The 21,442-nt window shown below is 38.6% G+C and overlaps 1 non-coding gene across 1 annotated transcript; it reads right to left on the bottom strand.

The window, feature by feature from the left end:
- Nucleotides 1–4,780: 4,780 nt before the first annotated feature.
- Nucleotides 4,781–4,943, bottom strand: LOC142600220 (U1 spliceosomal RNA). The gene has a single exon (XR_012833660.1). It is a non-coding gene; the product is annotated as a U1 spliceosomal RNA (small nuclear RNA).
- Between the last annotated feature and the right edge of the window lie 16,499 nt (nt 4,944–21,442).

The raw sequence follows: 21,442 nt of genomic DNA, 5'->3' as shown, positions 1-21,442 counted from the left end.
TAGGAGCTTCTTGGTAAGAGCATCAGCCCTATACACAGACAGACATGATAAAACTGTTCAGTTTGACAGGATTACTGCTGTAGTCAAGACATACCAATACTCATGCTGGATATGTATCAAATATTTCTGCCTTAGAGTCTCCCTTTGCATCTCATAATGTTGACTTAATTGGGTCCATGGAAATTCTTTAAATGCAGGGTAGTGTCCAGGTGATATAATGTCTATATAAAATCCATGACTTTATGCAACCCTATCTTGACATATCCATTTGAAACTGACCATAAGGGACATACCAGTGATACTCTGTAGCACATATTTGCTTATTGTAAAGACCCAAATAGGGACTGGTATCAGCAGATGTTGTTTACCGACCATACAGCATTGCTGTACAAGGTTTATGAATGCGCTGAAGTAAACTTGACAAAGAAAAACAGAAACATCAGCTATTGCCTGAAAGAAAAAAATAATTGAAGATGCAGTACTGAATGCATCTTAAGGAGCAAATTAAATTTAAAACATTATTTGGGGTTTGGCGTGAATTAAAGAATTTAATGTAATCCTGTAGCTGTAATCCTGTAAAATATATTATTCATTTTTAGAGGATATTTACAACAAAAGATTGACATTCTCTATTCTGATGATACAACCTTTTCAAAAGCCACATTTCAACTACTAGTGTCTCCTCCTAGAAACTCACTGAGGAAATATTACATTTCTACTTCACAACTCTCTGTACAGGAGAGACTCCTTAGCATTCTCTGTGAGGTCAGACAGTGATAAGGTACTGGAGTCTGAGAAACATGCACAGTCCAGACTTTTTGACAGGAAAAGGTGCTTTTCTACTGATTTGAGTTCGGAATCCTAAATTTCTGTAAATGCCATGAAAAGGCAGCTGTATAGCATAAAAACCACACAGAAAGTTTTTAAGCACAGCCACTACCTTATGAGCAAGATTCCTACAGCAGCCAATGTGAAATTCAATTTTGCACAAAGGGACAATCACATAGGGACAATCACATTTTATTGTATGAAAGAAGAAAGTATTTGGAAAATATATTTAGTTTTCTAAGATAAGAAGTCTCACATAAACTTCAAGAGGAATTATTTTCTTTCACAAAAATCCCAAATGTGCTATTCTACTTAAAAAGGAAGTGAATTAAACAATTTACTCTAGCTCTGCTCACTGAGGCACTGGAAGATTCATGTACATGAACAATTAAGGAAGAAAATGCACAGACGTGACAGGCCTTCAGGTTTTTCTCTCTTAGCTTTTCAAATCAGTCAGAAAATTGTCTCTCTGTTTCTGACAGTAAGTACAGTATGTTATTCTGCAGCAGAATTGCTTACTAAAGGTTTGGGTGGTTTCTATTGTTTAACCAAGCTCAGAATCACAGTCAATTCATTACAGGAGGTATGTCAGTCCAGCGATGTGGAAACCTGTGCTACTGACATGAAAGGGTCAGATACTAGATAAAATCTAGAGGGATCTGGGCTGTGAAGTCTGAGTGAGATGAGAATCTTGGTCTCTTCAGAAATGATAAAAGAGACACGGACATTATGTGTGTTTCATCCTCTGATCTGGCCACAGCAGATGGCACTGGCAGTAGCTCTAGAGAAGTCAGCCTCAACAATAATAATTTTCAAGGAGGGAATTCCTTAAGAATTACTAAGAAACCATTCTATAAGTAATAAAGTACAATTTAATTGCTTGACACTGTTATGGACAGATTCTGACTGTCTTATACATTTCAAAAATGTTGCGATGTCCCATATAGCTGGGAAGTGAGTGTTGGGGACAGTACTAAGAAAATTAAGTTGTTCATTGCTAAAGTGTTTTGTCAGTTTGTCTCCATTGAGTTTCTTCATCATTTTTGCAATCTATCACAACACACTGGAAGTAAACAATAGATCAAGCTTTTCAGTTAAATTAAAAGGACTATTCACCTGGATGGCAGCATCTCATAAATTTCATTGCAATAGTACAGAGATTCTGATGTTCTGTCTTCACATATACATTTCTGTGCTTCCACTGTTCATTTTGTTCATAAAAGGAAGGGGTGCGGAATAATAACAGCTAAAGTAAATCTGTGGGTAGTGAAAATATGAGATTTGGTGATATAAGTCAGAACTCAGGCATAGAGTTGAAAGAAGCAGGTCTGAAAGTTTTCATAGTTATGCACCTATATTTACACAGGCAAATCCACTGTTACTCAAATAAAATCTCATCAATCCCATTTAAATATCAACATGGTGCTGCCGCCTTTCTGATAGCCCTCAGAATTTTCCACCTTATTTTTCTTTCAGAAAAGGTGTTCAAGCAACAAACTTACCTGGATCAGAACACCAGGTTTCTGCTGCTGTGATGTTGTGCAGATGCAGTTGGCATCTACTGTTGGGTAAATAGCCTTTTCTTCTAGCAGCTACTGCAGCCAGTCTGCCAAATCTTATCACGATCAGTGACAAGTCTATCCATGGTAGGCAGAGATATTTGGTTCCTGTCACTGCACAGACTGGAGAGAAAGGGCTGTCCTTAAGGGGAGTAAGAGTGGAAAGAGCTGTTTCTGTGAGGCACATTAAGTGCAGCTTGGCTGGTGCATTACTTAGATCCCATCTTCAAGGATTCTCAGATATAATGTATAGTGTTGTAAATACAACTGAGTCTTTACATAGACAAAATATGGAGTTAGGTTAGGGAAAATCCGAGTTATTGGAACATAAGCAAATAATATTCTGATATATGCTGCTTCTGCAAGGCATCATTCAAAATTTTGGCCTGACTTCCATTTAAGCTGAGAGAAAGCACCCTGTTTCCAAAAGATGACAAATATTTTCTAGTTTAAGTGCAGATCCTGCAAACTTTCTTTTACGTGGTTAATTGATCTTTGTTAAAAATACACCCACTGGGTGATTTAAAATCTTTTAACTATTGAAATGTAGTTCACTTAAAGCTTATTACTTGCTTTCTTTGACAATGAATTCCCATGACAGAGAGAGAGAGAGAGAACTTCTCATTCTTTCTCTAGTTTACCCACATCCTTTTTCATATAATCTGCTGGATGACATAAAATGGAAATGAATTCTTACTTTTTAAGGGAAAATAATTCTGATTTCTTTTTTCTTGCTGTTCGTTTCATTTTTCAGTCAGCACTTGTTACAGTTGAATCATGTCAAGTGCAAAAGCTGAAGTTCCCATAGTAACATTAACATATCCACAAGCGACAATAAAACCTTTACAGTACTTCATAGTACTGTTTATTTAATTTATCTTTGGGTTTTTTTCTTGATTCTAATCTGGTTTCAGTATTCTTATACTATTTTCCCTCTGAGTTACATCAGTTGCTCTGAAACTAATGTTGTAGATAAGGATGAAACATATTGGTACCCACAATTATAGTATAAAATTAGTTTACCTGAAATTCAAAATGTGTACTTTGGAATGTGAAGTCTCTCTAAAAAAAAAATAATATATATATATATAAAAAAATCCCTCCTAAAATCACTAGTTAACAGTACTCCAGACTGAAACAACTATTTAGAGAAAAATAAAATAGAATAAGCAATGCATATTTGTCCTGGTTCTGGCAAGGATAGAGTTAATTTCCCAAGGAGCCAGGACAGGTGAGCCAAGCTGGCCGGGGGCTATTCCATACCATATGACATCATGCTCACCATAACAGGGGGCTAGTCGGGCAGGGGTGGGGTCGGCGTGTCCGCGTGGCTCCGGGGTGGGCTGAGTGTCTGGTCAGTCATCAAATTGGTAAATCGTTCTCTGTTATCACCCATTGTTACTATCTGTTATCAGCACTGTTGTTGATTGTTTCCCTCTCCCTTGCTGTCCCAGTAAACTGCCCTTATCCCAACCCTCCAGGCTTTGCCGTTGTTTTTCCGTTCTCCTCCCCATCCCGCCGGGGGAGGGGTGAGCGAGTGGCGCGTGGCACTTAGCTACCGGCTGGGGATAAACCACGTCAGTCCTTTTTGGCGCCCAACGTGGGGCTCGAGGGGTTGTGATAACGACAAGTCTGACCCAAGTGTGTTAAAACAAAGTTGTTATAAGCATTTGTAATGTTACTGAAACAGTCACTGGTCATAATGATGTTCTGTTTGGTCACATGGCTCTGTTTTGTAAACCCGTGTTTACTCTATGCAATCCCTGCGGTGCTGTTTATCACCTCTGGGAGAGGGGTTCCTGTTCTCATGTTGTTGTACTGTGTGATAATGACTTATGATAAGATATCATTGACAGTCATGGGTCTGAGCTGGTATGTGTATGTAGCATTTCGGTCAGGCCCATACCTTGGTCAATATCTTTCAGAATTCATTAATAATTGGACCCAATCTATGGGGAAGACAGGGGGGGATACCTTCTCCCACTCTTTCACCTCCCCTTTTCCCTTTTGGTTGGTTACAACAATTTTTGAGAATGTTGAGTACCCTTGGAATGTTCAGGCCAGTATATTCCTATTGCTAGGTCCCCTGAATGCTTTCCAAGTCCTGTTCAGGGTTAGCAAAAATTTTTTTAAGAGTACCAGCCAGGGATCTTCCCCAAGGCTGAATGGTCAGGGCTGGCATGGCATGTGGGAGAGTATGGGCAGGTATCTAGAGACCTTTTCACCCCCAATGGTTTGGAGCTTCACTCCTGAACAATTGCAAGACCCTGATAAAATGGTAGAATATTTGAAAGGAAAATGCTGTGGGGATTCTAAGGAGACACAACTTACTGCGCTGTGCTGGGCCCTGGCCACAATCTATCAAACACTGCTTGATAGTAGACAGCACCACCCAGGGGAGAGTGCGAACACAGTCCCCCACTACCACAAATTATGCAGTCAAGTTTCCCGCATTTGGGGAAATCGCAGGGGTCAGCACACCTGGAGTGCAGGGGATGAGCCTCACCCTGGGAAAACCACCTGCCTGATTATGGTGTCTCCCCTTGCCAGAACCAGGACAATATTTTAGGAAAGTTCAAACGTGATATGCTGCTCAGTGAGTGTAACAAAACACCTTTTGCTAGATACCGGCCTACAGAGGATCCGAGCTTCTAGACAATAATTTCAGGATGCTGCTACAGTTTAAATAAAGAAATTTCAAGTAAAAATAATCACACATGCAACACTAGATGCCCTAGATTTCCTCCCTGCTGGTGATGTGTAATGATAATCACAATGAGGGACATCTACAATATGAAATGTAATATATGTTTGATAAAATGCTGCAAAGAAGGACTTGAGACTTTTTATAGGCTAAATAAGAACTTTTTCTTAAATTTTAACAATTTCAGGAGTTAATATTTTATAGAATGAGAAGGAAAAGGAAATATCTCAGTGTTAGATTTAAAGTGCATGATGCAGAATGTTTGTGTTAATTCCAGATTTAGAGATATGAGAAGGAAGAATTGGATGGCTTATCTTGCTACCTATCATTTAAGTTTTTGTTTCAACAGAAGCACAGAAATCACAGAATTGCACAAAAGTTAGGTTTCAAAGGGACCTCTGCAGATCAACCGACCTAGCCTTCTGTTCAAAACAGTGTCTTTGGTGAAGTTACTCATGACTCCATCAAGCCAAGTCTTAATTATTTCCAGTGAGGGAGATTCCACCACTTCTCCAGGCATTCTATCCCATCATTTAATTTTCCTCAAATTTTGCTTTTGTTTTTTTAATATATATATATATTCAGTCATTTCAGGCATTTCCCCTGAAGTGACTTCTTGCCTGTTCCTTCTTATCCTGTCACTGTGCATCTTATGAAGAGCGTAGCTCCATCTCCTCCTTAACTATATTTTAGGTCCTTGAAGACTATTATTAGATTTCCTATGAGCTTTCTCCTTTCTATCTTGATTAAATCCAGTTCCTTCAAACTTTATATGTTAAATAATCTTTCGTATCTCTCCTTGGAACACTGTCAAATTTTTCAACGTCACTCATGAACTAGGGGGAACAAAAGTAGACATATTATTCAAGGGGGAACAAACACGCGCATGGTATTCTAGGTGCAGCACAAACACCAAGCAGGGTGGAATAATCACATGCCTTGAAGTGCTGATGCAGCCCAGAACATGAGTTGCTTCACTGCTACAATTTTCAACATTGCTACACCCAATCAGGTCTACCTCAGCATGTACTGCTACTGGCAATTAGTATGTTCCAGATACATTTTGTATTTCCTTTTGTTGAACTACATGGAGTTTTTGTTGGTCCAGTCTTCCATTTTTTCCTTCTACCCTATCTACCCTCAGGGTGGTGTTACTTGCAAATGAGATGCCAGTGCATTGAGTGCTGTCACGCAGATCATTTATAAAGATATTGAACAGTATTGAACCTAATATCAGCTCTGGAGGAACTCCACTCTTGATTACTGTCATTAGCCACCATTCTCTGAACTTGTCTGTTAACCAGTTTTTCATGCAACTTATGGACCATCTATCCAATTCATGTTACAACAAAGATGTCACTGGGAGACCATGTCAAAAGCCCCTCATCCTTCCCTTCAGCTCCTTAGCAAACTGTTACGTCATACAAAGCAATCGGGTTGGTCAAGCACAATTTCCCCTTGGTAAATCCTTATTGCCTTTTCCCAGACTCCTTCATGTGCCTGGTAATAGCTGCTGTGAGGACCTCTTCCAGCCACTGAAGTGAGACTGACTGCTCTGCAGTTGCCTGGATTTTCCTTTTTGAGCTTTCTGTACATCGCACAGTATTTATCCCCTGGTCCCAGTTGCCTCACACCTAGTGGGGGGGAAAACGTGAAAGGGTAGCTGATTCAGATTTATGATTTACCAAGAGCTGATCTGCAGACCTCATAGTCTCGCCAGTACTTGGCCTGAACTCCCCTGGTTTATCCAGTAGTCAGTATTCAAACAGCTCTGATCTCTCCAGTATCCACGACAGACTCATGGCTTAATACTTGGCTTCCAAACCACTTACCCTACTCTCCAGCTAGTCCATCTTGATGTTAACTAGTGCTCACACACTGACATACCTATGGACGTGATGTACGGGTCTCTCCAGTTGCTGGCACCCCAGACACACAGATCCCTATGACCTATGATCCCTACTCAAGCTGCTGGAACTTAGACCTCCATATATACTTATGTACACAGAACAGAGTCCTTCTGCTCAGGAAAATATTCATAAATGGAGCTGGAGAGATTCCAGTGATCAGGTATAGAGCATAACTAGACAAGCATACCTACCAGCAGTCTGTTTACATGTGACCGACTCCGGAATTCCTCTATTCCTCATGTTTGTTCTTCCTCAAGGCACCTTTACCTCTCCCTTTCCCCACTTTTTGTTTCTCCTCAAACCCCCTCAAAATGTACAAAGTAAGTCTTGTACATGCTCAAGATGTTCTTCCCCTCCATCCTGTGTCTGGACAATCCTCTTAGTCATATGGTTTAGTTTCAGGTAGCCCTGCAAGGAGCACGGAGTTGGATTCAATGATCCTTATGGGTCCCTTCCAACTCAAGAGATTCTATAATTCTATGATCCCATAATGAGTCTTGTACTTCTAGAGTCAGTAATCCTCTTCAGTCTGTACAGTGATTTAGAGACCCTTTCCCACTCACTCATGGTGAAGAGTGTCGCCCCTGACCCATGGGACTGATCAGCCTGTGACAGGCCTAGAAGGAACCATGGAAACTTTCATAATTTTCTCTGATCAGGTTATTGGAGTTCATCCATCTGTCATTGTTCCTCTATGCCCATTTGTATTTGCCAAGATACATGTTTAATTCCATCACCTAATACTATGCACATGAAAACAGTATTTTTATACTCTACTTTTGGAGCCTGTCCCCTTTACAATCTCTCATATACTTCTTTTCTTGTATTTGAGCTCAGTCTTTAACCAGGTTGGTTTCTTGTTATTCTGGTTTCTTGCTTAGGGCGACAGACCACTTCTGTGTTTTGAAAAGATCCTTTTTCAATATCTCCAGAACTCCTAAGTTCCTTTGCCCTCCAAGGTAGATTCCCATGGGAACCCTCTGAACAGTTCCCTGAGCAAGTTAAAATCTTCTCTTCTGAAAGTTTTTATTTTCCTATTTGTCTTTCGCACATGCCTTAGGATATTAAATTCTATGATCTTATGATCTATGATCACTGCAGCCTTGGCTGCCTTCTAGGGTCACACCTACCAAAACTTTCTTATTTGTAAGCAGTAGATCCAAAGGAGCATCAGTCCTAACAACTGACACAACTAGTGACAGCATTATGAAATTTTCCCTGACACACTCCAGAAATATGCTAGATTTGCCTGTACATGGTTGTGGTGATTTCTGAGCATCAGGACAGTTAAAGTCTCCCATAAAAACCAGGGCCTGAAGACCTGAGGTTTCTTTGAATTGTCCACCTATTTTCCCTGATCATGGGGTCTCTAGCAGACATATACTATAAGGTTCCCCAAAGTGATACCTCTAATTTTGACCCAAAAGCATTCTACAGACCTGTCCTTTTCTTCATAGCTAGCCTCCACGCACTTTTAATTAGTCTCTTCTATAGAGCGCAAACCCTACTCCTCTTCTTCCCCTCCTTTTGTTCCTGAATAACTTGTGACTATCCACTGCCATACAAGTCATGAGTCATATGAGATATCCTACCAATTATACTGGGGAGCTCAGAACCGGACACAGCACTCCAGGTGTGGCCTCACCAATGCTGAATAGGGAAGGATTACCACCCTGGACCTGCTGGCAACACTTCTTAGAATGCAGCCCAGGATACCATTACACTTCTTTGCCACAAGGTCACACTGCTGGCTCATGTTCAACTTGGTGTCCACCAGGATCCTCAGGTTCTTTTCTGCCAAGCTGCTTTCCAGCCAGGCAACCCCCAATATATATAGTGCATGGGATTATTCTTCCCCAGGTGCAGGACTTCACAGTTCCCCTTGTTGAACTGCATGGGGTTCCTTTCAGCCCATTTCTCCAACCTGTTCATCATGCAATTTTACATTGTCACCTGGGTCCTTGCTTTGCACACAATTCCCCAAGAAGCCTAGTTTAAAAATCACTTTACTAAGTTAGCCAGCCTTTTGGCAAAGATGTCTTTTGCCACTTTTTGATTAGTGGATCTCATCTCTCCCCAGTAGCCCACGGTCTTCATATGGTCATTCCAGCTCAAACTTGGCTGGTGACACCAGCCATGCAGCCAAGGCTTGAACTGCCTGATACTTCTGTTTCTACACTCCTCCATCTGACTGGCAGGATGAAGCAGAAAATAACCTGAGTACCTTATCCTTTTATTTTATCCCCCAGGAGTCTCTTGTCCTGCTTGACTTTTTTTCCAGGTCACATTTCATAGTATCATCTGTGCCCATGTAGAAAAGGACTACAAGGTAGAATTCTGTGCGCTTGATGAATCTAGGCAGTACCTCCATGACATCCTAGACCTTGTCTCCAGACAATAAGCAGTCTCTGAGACTCAGGGTCAGGTCAGCAGATCGGTGCCTCCGTCTTTACAGACAGGAGCCCCCACTACTAACACTCACTGCTTCTTCTTCCGGCCAGTTTTGACATGTTGAGCAGCAGCTGTTGGGCAGGTCCATGTATGGTCTTCATCAGAATTTTCCAGCTGTGAGCACAGCTGCTATGTGGTTACTATGAGGCATGAACTTCCTGGGTGCTTGGTTCTGTGAATGACTGTCCTTCCCCTCTTCAAGCCTAGCTTTTGATATTCCTGTTTTGTCTGCACTTCAAGGCCTGAACTCTTGCACTTTCAGAGCTGCTAGTGGTATCCCACCAATTTCCTATTCACCTTCCCAGATGCAGCATAGCCCATTGACCTCTTTCTGCAGCTTTTTCACCTGACACCTCAGGTAGCATCCCCTCACACATTTTATGTCTACAATACAACAGAACTTTCTCACATTTTTATGTCCTGCATCCTTTCCTAATATATGTATAAAATGGGTTTTAAAATGGTTTTATACAACTACAAAGGATTTAAGTGTAATGGTACTGGCACATGATTAATCCAAATTTACACTCTTAAAACGACTCAGCTGCCACATGTCACTTCAGTCATGTTACATGTAAAAGCTTCATACATAATGTTCTGCAAACACAGAAATGTTTGTCTCTAAGCACAACAAGTCCTAACAGATCGCAGCAACTATCCACAAAATTTTTGTTGGCACATTCAGATGTGGTGCATTTCATTTTCACTGCCCAGTTTGGTAGGTACTATATGAGTTCTGCTAGAATCAGAAAGTGGAATTTGAGATTACAAATTATGTAAATCATCTTCACAGAGTTGGCAGATATCATACAGGGTTTATAGAGGTCTGTATCCTTCTGGAACAGCAGTTCAAGGTTAGGCATGATGTCTGGACTTCTCAAGTGTTATTCTGTGTAACTGAATGAAGACCACAGTGAAGGGGGATGTAGTCGATATAGTCAATGAAGTCTAAAACTGTAAAATGTTACATGTAGTAACCCAGACTGTAGAGATTTAAAGTTAAAATGAGCTCAATCCCACCTAGTCTTGTGTTTCTGCTCTGGGAAGGGGACTTGTTACTCTGCACACTGGCAAAACAAGGATCTTAAAAACAGATGTCCTAGAAGCAAACCTTTTTTCCAAAGGCATACAAGAAATCTGTCAGAGATTTAAAATTTGTATCCAATACCGTTGATTAGAGACTAGTTCTTCAATCCCAACCCTTTTTTTCTGGTGTTACTTTCCTTTACAACATTACTTTTGGACAAGCATAATATTATCATCATTTGCTACAGTATCATGACCACACCATATTTTATAATTTATGTATTTTTAACATTTAAATTCTACTGGCATACAAAATTTAAAAAAATGTATAAATATATATATAAACACTTGACCTAATCAGTTGAGTTGTCCCTTTAATTGCAAACAACTGATCACATAATTTAGGCTGTCATGTACCAGACGTTGTGGGGTTTTATCTATACCTGCAATCAGCCTGCTGTCTATAAAGAAACAAAACAAATAACACCAATATATTTGTGCATTTCAAGAACTTCAGAAAATTTCCTGACTAAATCAGGTAGCAATAAGAATCATTTACCTTTTTCTTTTTACTGTGATGTTAAAGCCCTGAATGATGGAACTGTATTTTCTCCTTACTGCATGAAACACCATGTGCATTCTTCATTTTGCCAGTATCCCATGTGTAAAGGCATGAGGCACCTTGCTCTTGGCCAGATGGTAAAAATGCACATTTGGCCATTTTCCTATTTTTTGGGTTGCCTGTATTACTTTGTGTTCTGTTTCCCTTTTACTTATTTGTTCTTGAATGTGTTCCCCTGTGCCCTTGCTTTGCCATAAAATTGCCTTTACTCAAAGCAACAGCAAGCTGTGTGTTCATGTTGTATAGGTTTGACACTGTTTAGTCTCAGTGGGCTTCCCAGCACCTGCTGTAATATCCATAATCTAAGCCTCCCTTTCTTCCAGTGTTGAAGTATTTTTTATTTTTGGAATGTAAGTGTCAACAGATGTGATTGAAGATAATGAGACATGGTACCACTGTGAGATTACAGTCGGGGGTGGGGGGAGGGAGGGGAATCGTGCAGAATAGACAGCCCATGTAGATGTATGCTGGTTGTCCACCTGTAATCAGGATGATTTTCAGCATACTGTCTGGATTAGATGAATAGATTAACTAGGTTAATCAAATAATTTAATGTTAACAGAACCACTCAGATATAAGCTATAAATAAAGGTATTAGATGGAGAACTTTATAACTTACTTAAACTCCCAACAAAAACATTACATGACAGTATGCTTGCCTGATGCAACACATTTTCACTAAACTAAATACAACACAAATAATTGTTCAGCAGTTCAAAAAGGCTTATGCTGTTCTGTAAACTGAAGATCAAATTCTCCCCATTTAAGTTTAGACACCGAAATGGTGTCTAAATCAGAGAGATAGTTTTTGTAGTTTCCTTCTATAATTCAAGAAAGTAAACACTTTCAGAAGGCTTTGTATCTCCATGATCTGAATATGAGCACAAAACTGAAATGGAAGAGGGTAACAGTAATGCAGAGATTCCCAGGGACTGCAGTTAGGTTTTCAAATGTCTCCTGTCAAAAACCCAGAACACAAGGAAAGTTATGGTTAAACTCAACTTCTCCCTGAGATACCCCAATGAGTGAATTTGGGAGAAAATAAGTGAGAAGACTGGATTTCTGTCATCAAGCTTTAAGATTAAGATTCAGGTCATCATAAATTTAGGTGTGAAATACAGGTGTCCACAATAACATAGTCAGCTAAGGTCACAGTCAACAGAGAGTTAACCAGTGCAACAAATGGAGTCTTTTGTGATCGAAATAACTCTCTAGATTATATTCAGCAGAGTTTTACTGAGTATTATGAGTTCTCAGACTCTTAGTGCATATGAATACAACTACACTGTAGATAGATAGCAACAGTTACAAAGTCAGTCCCACCCTAGGAGTGAATTTTGCTTCTTACAAGTAGATTTCAACTGCCTAAACACAGGCATCTAGTGGACAGTGTAGATAGGACATCCACTCAGATACAGAAAATATGGGACAGAACATGGAGGGAACCAGTTCTTCTCTGAAGCACTGTTTCCCAAACATCTACACCTGCATTTTTTGTAATGGATTATGACTAACCCAGTGATTCTGCTCATGAAGTTTCAATAGTAGGGTCTTTCCCATAATGTTGTCACTGATTGTGGAGGGGAAGAAACACCAGATGACGTGTCACTGCTAAGTTCAGTTTATGAAATGGCAGAAAGAAAGCACAGGCTGTGTCAGGAAGAGCTCTGCACTCACACTGGCACATGTAGACACACAAGTAGTACAGCCACAACTTTTACTCAAGAGAAGAAGTAACGGGTGCCCCACCCCAGCTTCTAGTAGAAGTCCTGCCTCCCTGCAGGCAGCCGCACCTGCCATTCAACCCAGAGGTCACGTCCCTCTTCTAGTCATGCACTCTGTTGTGACAGGCTGGCAGGTCCAGCTGTCCCTTCCAGTTTACCTGGAATTACCTCAGAACAGGAAGTCCCTTCCTTACACACATGGGGGCACCATTTTGTTTCAGCCACCATTTCATGACAGGGTGCTGGCTGTCATAAACACGTCATAACCCATGTGTTTTTTTGCAGGTTTTTTTTTTTTTTTTGTGTGTGTGTGTTTGCTCTGACCTAGCAGCCATGGATCATGGCATTCAGTTACTCAACTCGTGACTAAGGCAAGGTCATGATGCTCCTGTGCCTTTTTTTTTTTTTTTTTTTAATTGTATTTTATGGAATTATGGCCATATCCATAGCATGTTTCTGTAGTGTTTTCCTCATGAACAAAGAACAAGGGAAATAAAAGAAGATAATTATTTGATAATGTTGGAAACAAGTACAATTTATTAGGATATTACAGGATAGTTTAGATTTTTATAGCTCAGTAGTTCAAGGCTAGAGTGAGTTGCCATATTGTCATTGCTATTGCATGCAGCATGCAACTGTTGAGATTTTGCTTTGACAGAGATATGTCTACTCAACCTGAACTGTAGTTGAAAGCAGAGAGTAAAAATAGAAATACCATGTGATCCCAGCGTTTATTTCTGTGGGGTATTTAATCACTAAGTTCCAATTCATTGTAAATGTGACCCTCAAAATCTATCCTTAGAAGTCAGAAGTGCACTTTAGACTTTCAGCTTCAGTAGACAGTCAAAACAGAAAAGCTGTGATAATGATATTTTTCAGATATTTTCTGATGTGATTTGTTCCTGTCACGTTAAAAAGACTTTCAGGTGTGCTGTAAGAATTTTTATTTTTCTTGGAAACAGTGGTTACACTTAGAGGAAGTTACTTTGGAAACCATTTTCCATGTCTGACACATAGTCAAGAGAATTTTTGATATCCTATAAGTGCCTCTCAACTGTCTGTGTTGTATACAGGACACCACCTTCACAGACACACACACACACACACACAGAGAAGTATTTCACACTGTGAAGTATTTCAGAAGTACTCCATTTTGCAGGAGATTGCTCTACAGTCTTAGTGTCTAAGCACTCAGGTGTGTATGATTCAAGTCAAGTGGGGTGAAAAATTAGGTATACCTTACTTGCTTAGGGCAGTGAAGCAAAACATTCCGAGTAACTAACTCCTCAGAGAAAGTCCAAAATAAAGATTTGGTTTTTTAAAAGAGGTTTACAAGTTATGCATTTGATATTTTTATCTTCTTAAGTTTCTTGTCACTTCACACTATTATAAACTTCAGATACAAAATGCATGGGGAAACTAGATTTCTCTTAATTCTCTTTGCTATGCTAGGAGCAAATAAACAGAGTCTTTGACATATTTGTTCACTATCTGCTGTCAGTGTTGGTTCTCTGGAAAATAAATTGCTTATTCTAACCTGTTAAACTGTATAATTCAAGGTGCTGATGGTAACTGTAGTTCTCCATTTGTAGTTTACCATTTGTTGTTCTAACTTGCTTTATTTGCTTCTGCGTAACAGCGAAAACTGATTTTTGAAAAGCAGAACTCTTCAATGTTAGCTTATTCTTTCCTAAAGCTTTTTCACCTAATATCAAAATAAAAATCATCCTGATGATTGATTGACAATATCTAGTTATGACCATGTTAGAAGGACTGTATCAACAGTTACTCTGCTGCATTTCATTTTTTTTTTTTTCAAGATTTTCCTGCTCTCTTTATTACTTTCCAGTGAAGGAGTAGAAGAGGGATGTAGAAACTAATTTTTTACCTCATACATCTTTTGGTAGGGAAAATGGGGACTATGCTGATAAGGATCAGATACAGTCCCAGAAAAACATATTAATGTTATCATTTCTCTAAAGGGCAACCTGAAGCTGTTCCTATCCCAGCATAAGCTCATCCAAACCATAACCCAACAATGTCTTAGTGTCAGGCTCCCCCTCAACCCTCTTAAACTGGTAACTCTTTCTTATCAAAGAATTAAAAAAAAAATAAAGCAAACAAAAGGGATGATTGAAAAATTAAAAAAATGAAAGTGCAAGAAAAAGAGAATGGAAAGAAGAAAGAAAACAAACTTTTCAGATTTATGATGATTTTTGAAAGCTTAATTTGAAAGAACAAATGTATTTAATGTACAATCTCTAGCTTTTTTCCTCTATTTCTGTGATAGAATAGTTTTATTTTCCTATATAAATTACACAATATTTTCATTAGTAATGTCTTCTCTTTCTAAGATACTTGTGAATGGAAATTGAAGGAGACATTTAAAAAGATTCCAGAGCAGAGATTCCCAAGAGGACACAATACTAAAGTCCTGCTGGACTGCTCATTTACTCATTCACAGAGACTTGTTCAAATGTAAGACTTCAGAGAGAAGGAGTCAGAGAAGGCATGATGCATGGCCTCTGTACAGATTTTACATCAAATGCCATCTTGATCTCTATCAAATGTAGACATTTTCACACTCAAAACCAGGTAATGCTTTTAGTTTTGACTTTATTTCACAGCATTCTTCCAAGTTTGCATTTTGGAAGTTGCACAGTAGCTGCCTCTATGTGTTAAGCATCCGTGGGTGGGGAATCTGTAGGATCATTTGTCAAAAACCACACTTAGAAACAGTTTTGTTTTGGAATGCAGGAGAACTCCAACATTTAATTCTAAGTAGCTGTAGGCTGAAGATATTTTCTCCTCCTACTCTCTAAGCATTCAGGGAGACTTAGTCCACATTCCTGAAAACACCTACTCAATATTAGTAAGAATACTCTTAGTAGAAATTCATTATAGTAAAATTAAGTATGGTCAAGACAATTTAAAGGTGGAGTGTTTTTTTAAAATTATTTCACCAAGTGAATTGGGTTAATATATCAGAGAACAGATGAAATAAATAGATAATTGTGACAGTTTATACAAAGCATGGATGTCCTACAGCATCTTATTAAGTATTCTACAGTAGGATTTCTTCCTCTTAGACATTAGAAAAGCATAAGAAAGTGCAGAAGGGACAGTATATAAGAGGCAGCACAGAAAATATTTGTATAGCTGGGAAGCGTTCTGATCTGACAATGACATCTCATTTAAAAACTAGGAAATCTTAGCAGAATTATAATACCTTTCAAGCAAGTATGTCAGATATTCACCATCCGGTCACCAGAAAACCACTGCAATTAAAACAATAGTTATGTGAAACATCACACAGATGATGTGTCCTTTTTTAGACATGGAGTCAAGAAGACAATTCAGGTGTTTAAGGAAACATTGTCCAGAAGTACAGACATCACCAGAGAGATGATCGTAAACAAGCTGTACAAAATATGGTATGCTGCTCAGGAAAGCTGCTTATAAGACATTGTAATGACCTGGAGTCATGGTATTTGCAAAGCAAATTAGCTTTGTGAAGGGAAGCCCACCTGAGAAAACAGAAAGTCTGTCAAAGATTCATGGGAATACTGAATGATCTTCAAGAGACAACATACAGAAGAAAATGGGATGACCACAAGCATCTTCGCACTTCTCTTTGAGAAGCCTCATGTGGTAAAAGAGAGACTCTCACTGCTTTTTCCTGTTCACCTGTTTGAAATTGTACCAAAATTTTGAGAATTTCTGTGAGCAACTAAGCAGTCTTATTTCTCACCGATGTCTGTAGGAGTTAATGAGGCTCAGTGCCATGCAGGATTGTAGCAATAAATGACTGCAGAGAACGTATTCTTTTTTTCTTTTTCTTTTTTCTTTTTCTTGTTTTTGGTCTATTTTTATTTTTTAATCAGGTTAGGAACATTGTGCAAGCTTGGAAGTTCATAACCAAGAATTTATCTGGGCTCATATAATAATCCTAATTAACATGTTACTTTTTCTATTAAATCCATAAGAAAATCCTTCTTTTCTAAATAAAACTAATTGGAGCTGCTAGTGCTACCTCCATATTAAAACCAGTACATTTTATATTCAGCTCATTACATGATTAAGCCTGAAACAATTTCACTAGTTTTGAAGTAGTACCTGGTATCAGTAGAATGTTTAGCTAACTGAATGATCCAGCATCAAATTGTGTGGCATAGTGAAATTTTGTACTCTAAAAATCTCTGCAGAAACCATAGCAAAAAAAGTTATTTTAAAAGTAGATTTTATTGAGAGGTGAACATGAAACCACAATATAGACTTTTCCTATTCTATTCATAGTGAATAAGTTACACAAGTATTATTATCTAAACTATTTTAAATAAAATATAATGTAATACTTTTTTTTTTTTGTTAAATTCTGCTATTTAACTCTACCACTTGGCATTTCTATTGTGCAATTCATCCAAGGATATGAGATTGCATTATAAACTTGAATTAATTAAACCCACAGTAGTCTCATGTGGAGAGAATGGAACAGAGGAGTCATTTTACATGCCACTTAAATGCAAACACCTTTGTGGTGAAATGTGCCAGCTCTTTAAGACTTCATAGCATCATTAGGCAGTAGATTAAGACAAAAGTGATTAATGTTCAAATAAAAATTCAGAATTAATATACTTAGGTAAAACTTGCTTACTTATATTGTGGTTTAATCAAAGCACTAACAAGTCATAAAATTCTATGTAAAGCATTTATTCTCTTATTTGTTCCTTCTGCCTCTGGGTAGCCAACCAATCTGCAGAAGGAAATCCCCCTGAATTTCTAACTCTTCTTATGGCTGCTACTTATTAAGGTATATTATAACTAACATATTGGACTACTGTAAGGTAATAGTAGGGAAAATATTTTCTGCTTTCTAGTCTCTGTATTTATAACATTCTACAGAAAGTTAATTCCTTTATAAAAAGCCTTTCTTTAGTTCTATATTAATGCCATCTATTATTTTATCTAATTTATCATACTGCACCACGATTTCTGTTTTAATTAATCTCTAATAAAAAGAAAAAAAAATCCAACACAACTACCTGAATTTCCTTCATTTTGGATAGCAATTCAGTAACAACAGTTGTAAAAGCAGACATTTTCAAGACATCATAAGGGCATTCTATGTCCTAATCAAAGTGAAATAAAGAAACATATAGAACTCAACATCATGAATGTGTAAAATTACCCCAACCAAACCTAGTTGAAAAGCCTGAGTATGATAGAGAATTAAAAAATGTCTCCCTGGAAACGTAGTATGTGGTGATTTGTTTTGACAGAGGACCACCTTTAAAAATTACATTCTGCAGCCAGGACACATATGGATCAGCAGATTGAATAGTCTCGGCATCTGATTTTTTTCAAAATCATGTATGTTTACATTTAAGTAATATAATTACAGCCCCTTAAGAATATCTTAATGTTTAAATGACTTAGTTGCCTGACCTTATTTCCAAACACTCATAAACTCCAGATTTTGCAAAAAGGATCCTGTTCTGTTCTATTCCAGTCCCTACTTTATTGTCTTAGCCCTAATAAGTGAGCAAACATAAGCCTGCTTTGTGTTCCTTCTACTTATTCATTTTAATTAATCTCACAAGACTGCAGCTTTGAAGCACACACTTTTCTGTAGAGTAAGGGAATAGTGATTATTTCAGTTTTACAAATGAAGGAATTGAAAGCCCGAAACTGGCCAAAATTCTCTAAGACTTTAACGTAAGCACTAGAAGACCGAAAAGAAACTCCTGATACATATTTTAGACTTGCTTGAAATCTATTTACTGCTCTGTCAGCAGAAGTGAAGAGCAAGAGGCGAGGCCTGAGAAAATTTCATGATCTATCAAGTTGCAAAAAGTCAGCACAAGAGATCTCGAGATGGGGAGGAGGAAAAACAGCATGCAATTTTTGGATGATTAAAATGATAGTGAACTAAAACAAAACACATAAGGACTTTGAGTAACCTATAAATATTTGTATAATAATGACTTGAATAAAGGATTAAAAGAGTTAAGAAATTTAATTTTCTGGGCAAAAGCCACAGAAAATGCCATTCATTGAGAGGGCTTAGAATCATCTGTCCCCACCTCAGACCTCAGCACTTCTTTTTGCGTTGTCACCATGAACGTTTTGCTTGTGTTAAAATAATGAAGTATATATATTGCCTCTACTATCACAGTGTAAACATACACACAGGAAACAACAGTAGGCCATCTATATGTTGTTTCAGGCTAGCACCAATCACCTCTGTGATACAGACAGAAGTATTTATTTGTGAGCATGAGCATTCAGTTTTAGACTGTTGGCTTCATAAGTCATGAGGTGGAAGAATGTAATGTATGATCATACTGATCATGCTAGGAAGATGATTTGGGTTTTGCTTTGCAAATAGCTCAAGGCTCTGTTATTCTAAAACAAACTGAACTGTCTTTTCGGAGAACATGTGGTCACAATCTGCCAGCTTAGTGAGCAATATAGGACATCCTCTCCCTGCACATTTTCTTCTGGGATTCACTCTTCTTACGCTTTCCTCCATGGGATGGGACTTTCTCTCTCCATGCTTGTTCTTTCACACTCTCACCAATATCATACACACATATTTGTTCCAAGTTAAATCTACGCCTGTGTCTCTACCTGAGACCATCAATGACCGTTGAGATGAGGGGATGGCTGGGATGGTACATAAGACCTCCAGCACCTGTTGGTTAGAAAGAGGAGGATTCAAACAGGTTACAATTCTCCAGTTCTCTTAGCATCTTGAAAGGATGGGGGTAGGAGGCAGATGACAGGTTTATTGCTCTCTATTATCCAACAATGGTGCATTTTGTGATTTGGGTTTGTTTTTTTGGGGGGGTTGTTGTGAGTTTTTTTTGAGGGGGGTGAGATTCTCATTTGAGCCTGTGTTTGGAACCAACCAAACAGTTTTAGCACCTCCATGTTCAAAAAATCATGAGATGTGTCCTAAATTAATCTCAGATACTTGGGAAAGGAGTAGTGGAAGACTCAGTGGAAAAATTAGTTTTATTAGGTTTCCTTCTAAGGGGAGAAAAGAATTGAAAGGTCTTCTGAGATGACGACTCAGCCTACTGTCACACTCAAAATTCAGTTATGACCAAAAGGGAGTACACACCATATATATGGAACTAAAACCTCAGTCAGTCCAATTAAGTTTTAAAACAAAAAGACTTTGTGCCAGCCCCTGGCAGGCCACTGCTGCCATGGGGACCACACTGCGCAGGGGTGGAAGGGATGGAATCAGAAATAAGAATTACCTTTTCCATTTTTGTAGATGGAGAACAGAGCAATGCCCTCCTAAAATGCCACCGCTGTGTGCCAAAAGTTAGATGGGATTAATCTAATCTAAAGTGTCTTAAAAGCTTGGGGAAGGGGTGTGTTTGGGGTATTTATTTAATTAATTAATTGTTTCTTACTTTTTTTAACTTCTGTTTAAATTATTACATTACTTTTAAGGTGTTCTTTCTAGTGGCTATGAAGTACTATGAAGGTTAGACAAGTTATTTACATTTTCAAAAGAAAGCTGAATTTACTGTGGCTCCACAAACTGGGCTGTATAAAAATGGAAGTGATGAGAATTTTCTGTCCTTGAAACTATGGAGATTGTACTCCATATCTTCACTGTGAACAAGTATTTTAAAGAAACACTGCGAAACTTATAAGAAAATTTAACTGGCATAGCTGAGAGCTTAGCACACGTGCTTGTCACGTTTTCTTTTCTCCCCCCTCCTGACAATTGAATGCTTAACCAAGCAAATGCAGTATTCGGTTATCACACATTTGCTATGGAGTAGCATTAAATCATATATACAGAACCTTTCCTTGGAAAGCTGGTTTTGATTTTGGTGCTCCTGTAGGCTGTGACAGGTGGAGAGAGATATTGAGAGCAACATGTGAGCAGCTCGGGCTCCCACCAGCGGAGTCTCCTGAGCTCCCCTTGCTCTGTTGCTAAGGAACAGGACAAACGTACAGCTGCCGCTCCTCTCTCTGAAAACCACAACACCTAAAATGTGATTAAGAACTGTCTGTTTTCATGTTGAGGAATCATAAGTTTTAAAGCTTCAAGCCCAGGATTCTCTGAAGCATAATGGAGAAAGGAATAAATTAAAGACGGGGGAAAAAAATCTTACTAAAAATGTCTCAAGCAAGCTGCTGCTCTTTTAGTTTAGAGCTATGTATAAATACAGCTATTTATAATCTGCTGCTGTAATCATTATGTCAGTATATTCAGTGCAAAACTCTGCAAATAGTGCTGTGAATAGAATTTTTGTCAAGGGCAGGCACTGTATAACTTGGATCTCCTTTATATCTTGAGAGTTTTGTTACTCTACGAGAGTCATTGGTCTCCAAGCTTGCAATTAGGAAGGACATAAGTAACACTATGGCCTATTATTATTAATACTTAGAATATATTATAAATTAAAATCTCCTCATACTGTCGCAGTACTGACCCAGAACTTCTCTCACCTCATATAGCTCATGATTATGAAAAGATGGGTGTCATGGTTTAACCCGGCAGGCAGCTAAAACAAGCACACAGCCGTTTGCTCACTCCCCCTCCCTCCCAGTGGGCTGGGGGAGAGAATTAAAAATGAAAAGTAAAACTT

Source organism: Balearica regulorum, chromosome 1, assembly GCF_011004875.1.
Source record: "Balearica regulorum gibbericeps isolate bBalReg1 chromosome 1, bBalReg1.pri, whole genome shotgun sequence".
NCBI lineage: Eukaryota > Metazoa > Chordata > Aves > Gruiformes > Gruidae > Balearica > Balearica regulorum.
This window is presented reverse-complemented; position numbering and strand designations above follow the sequence as displayed.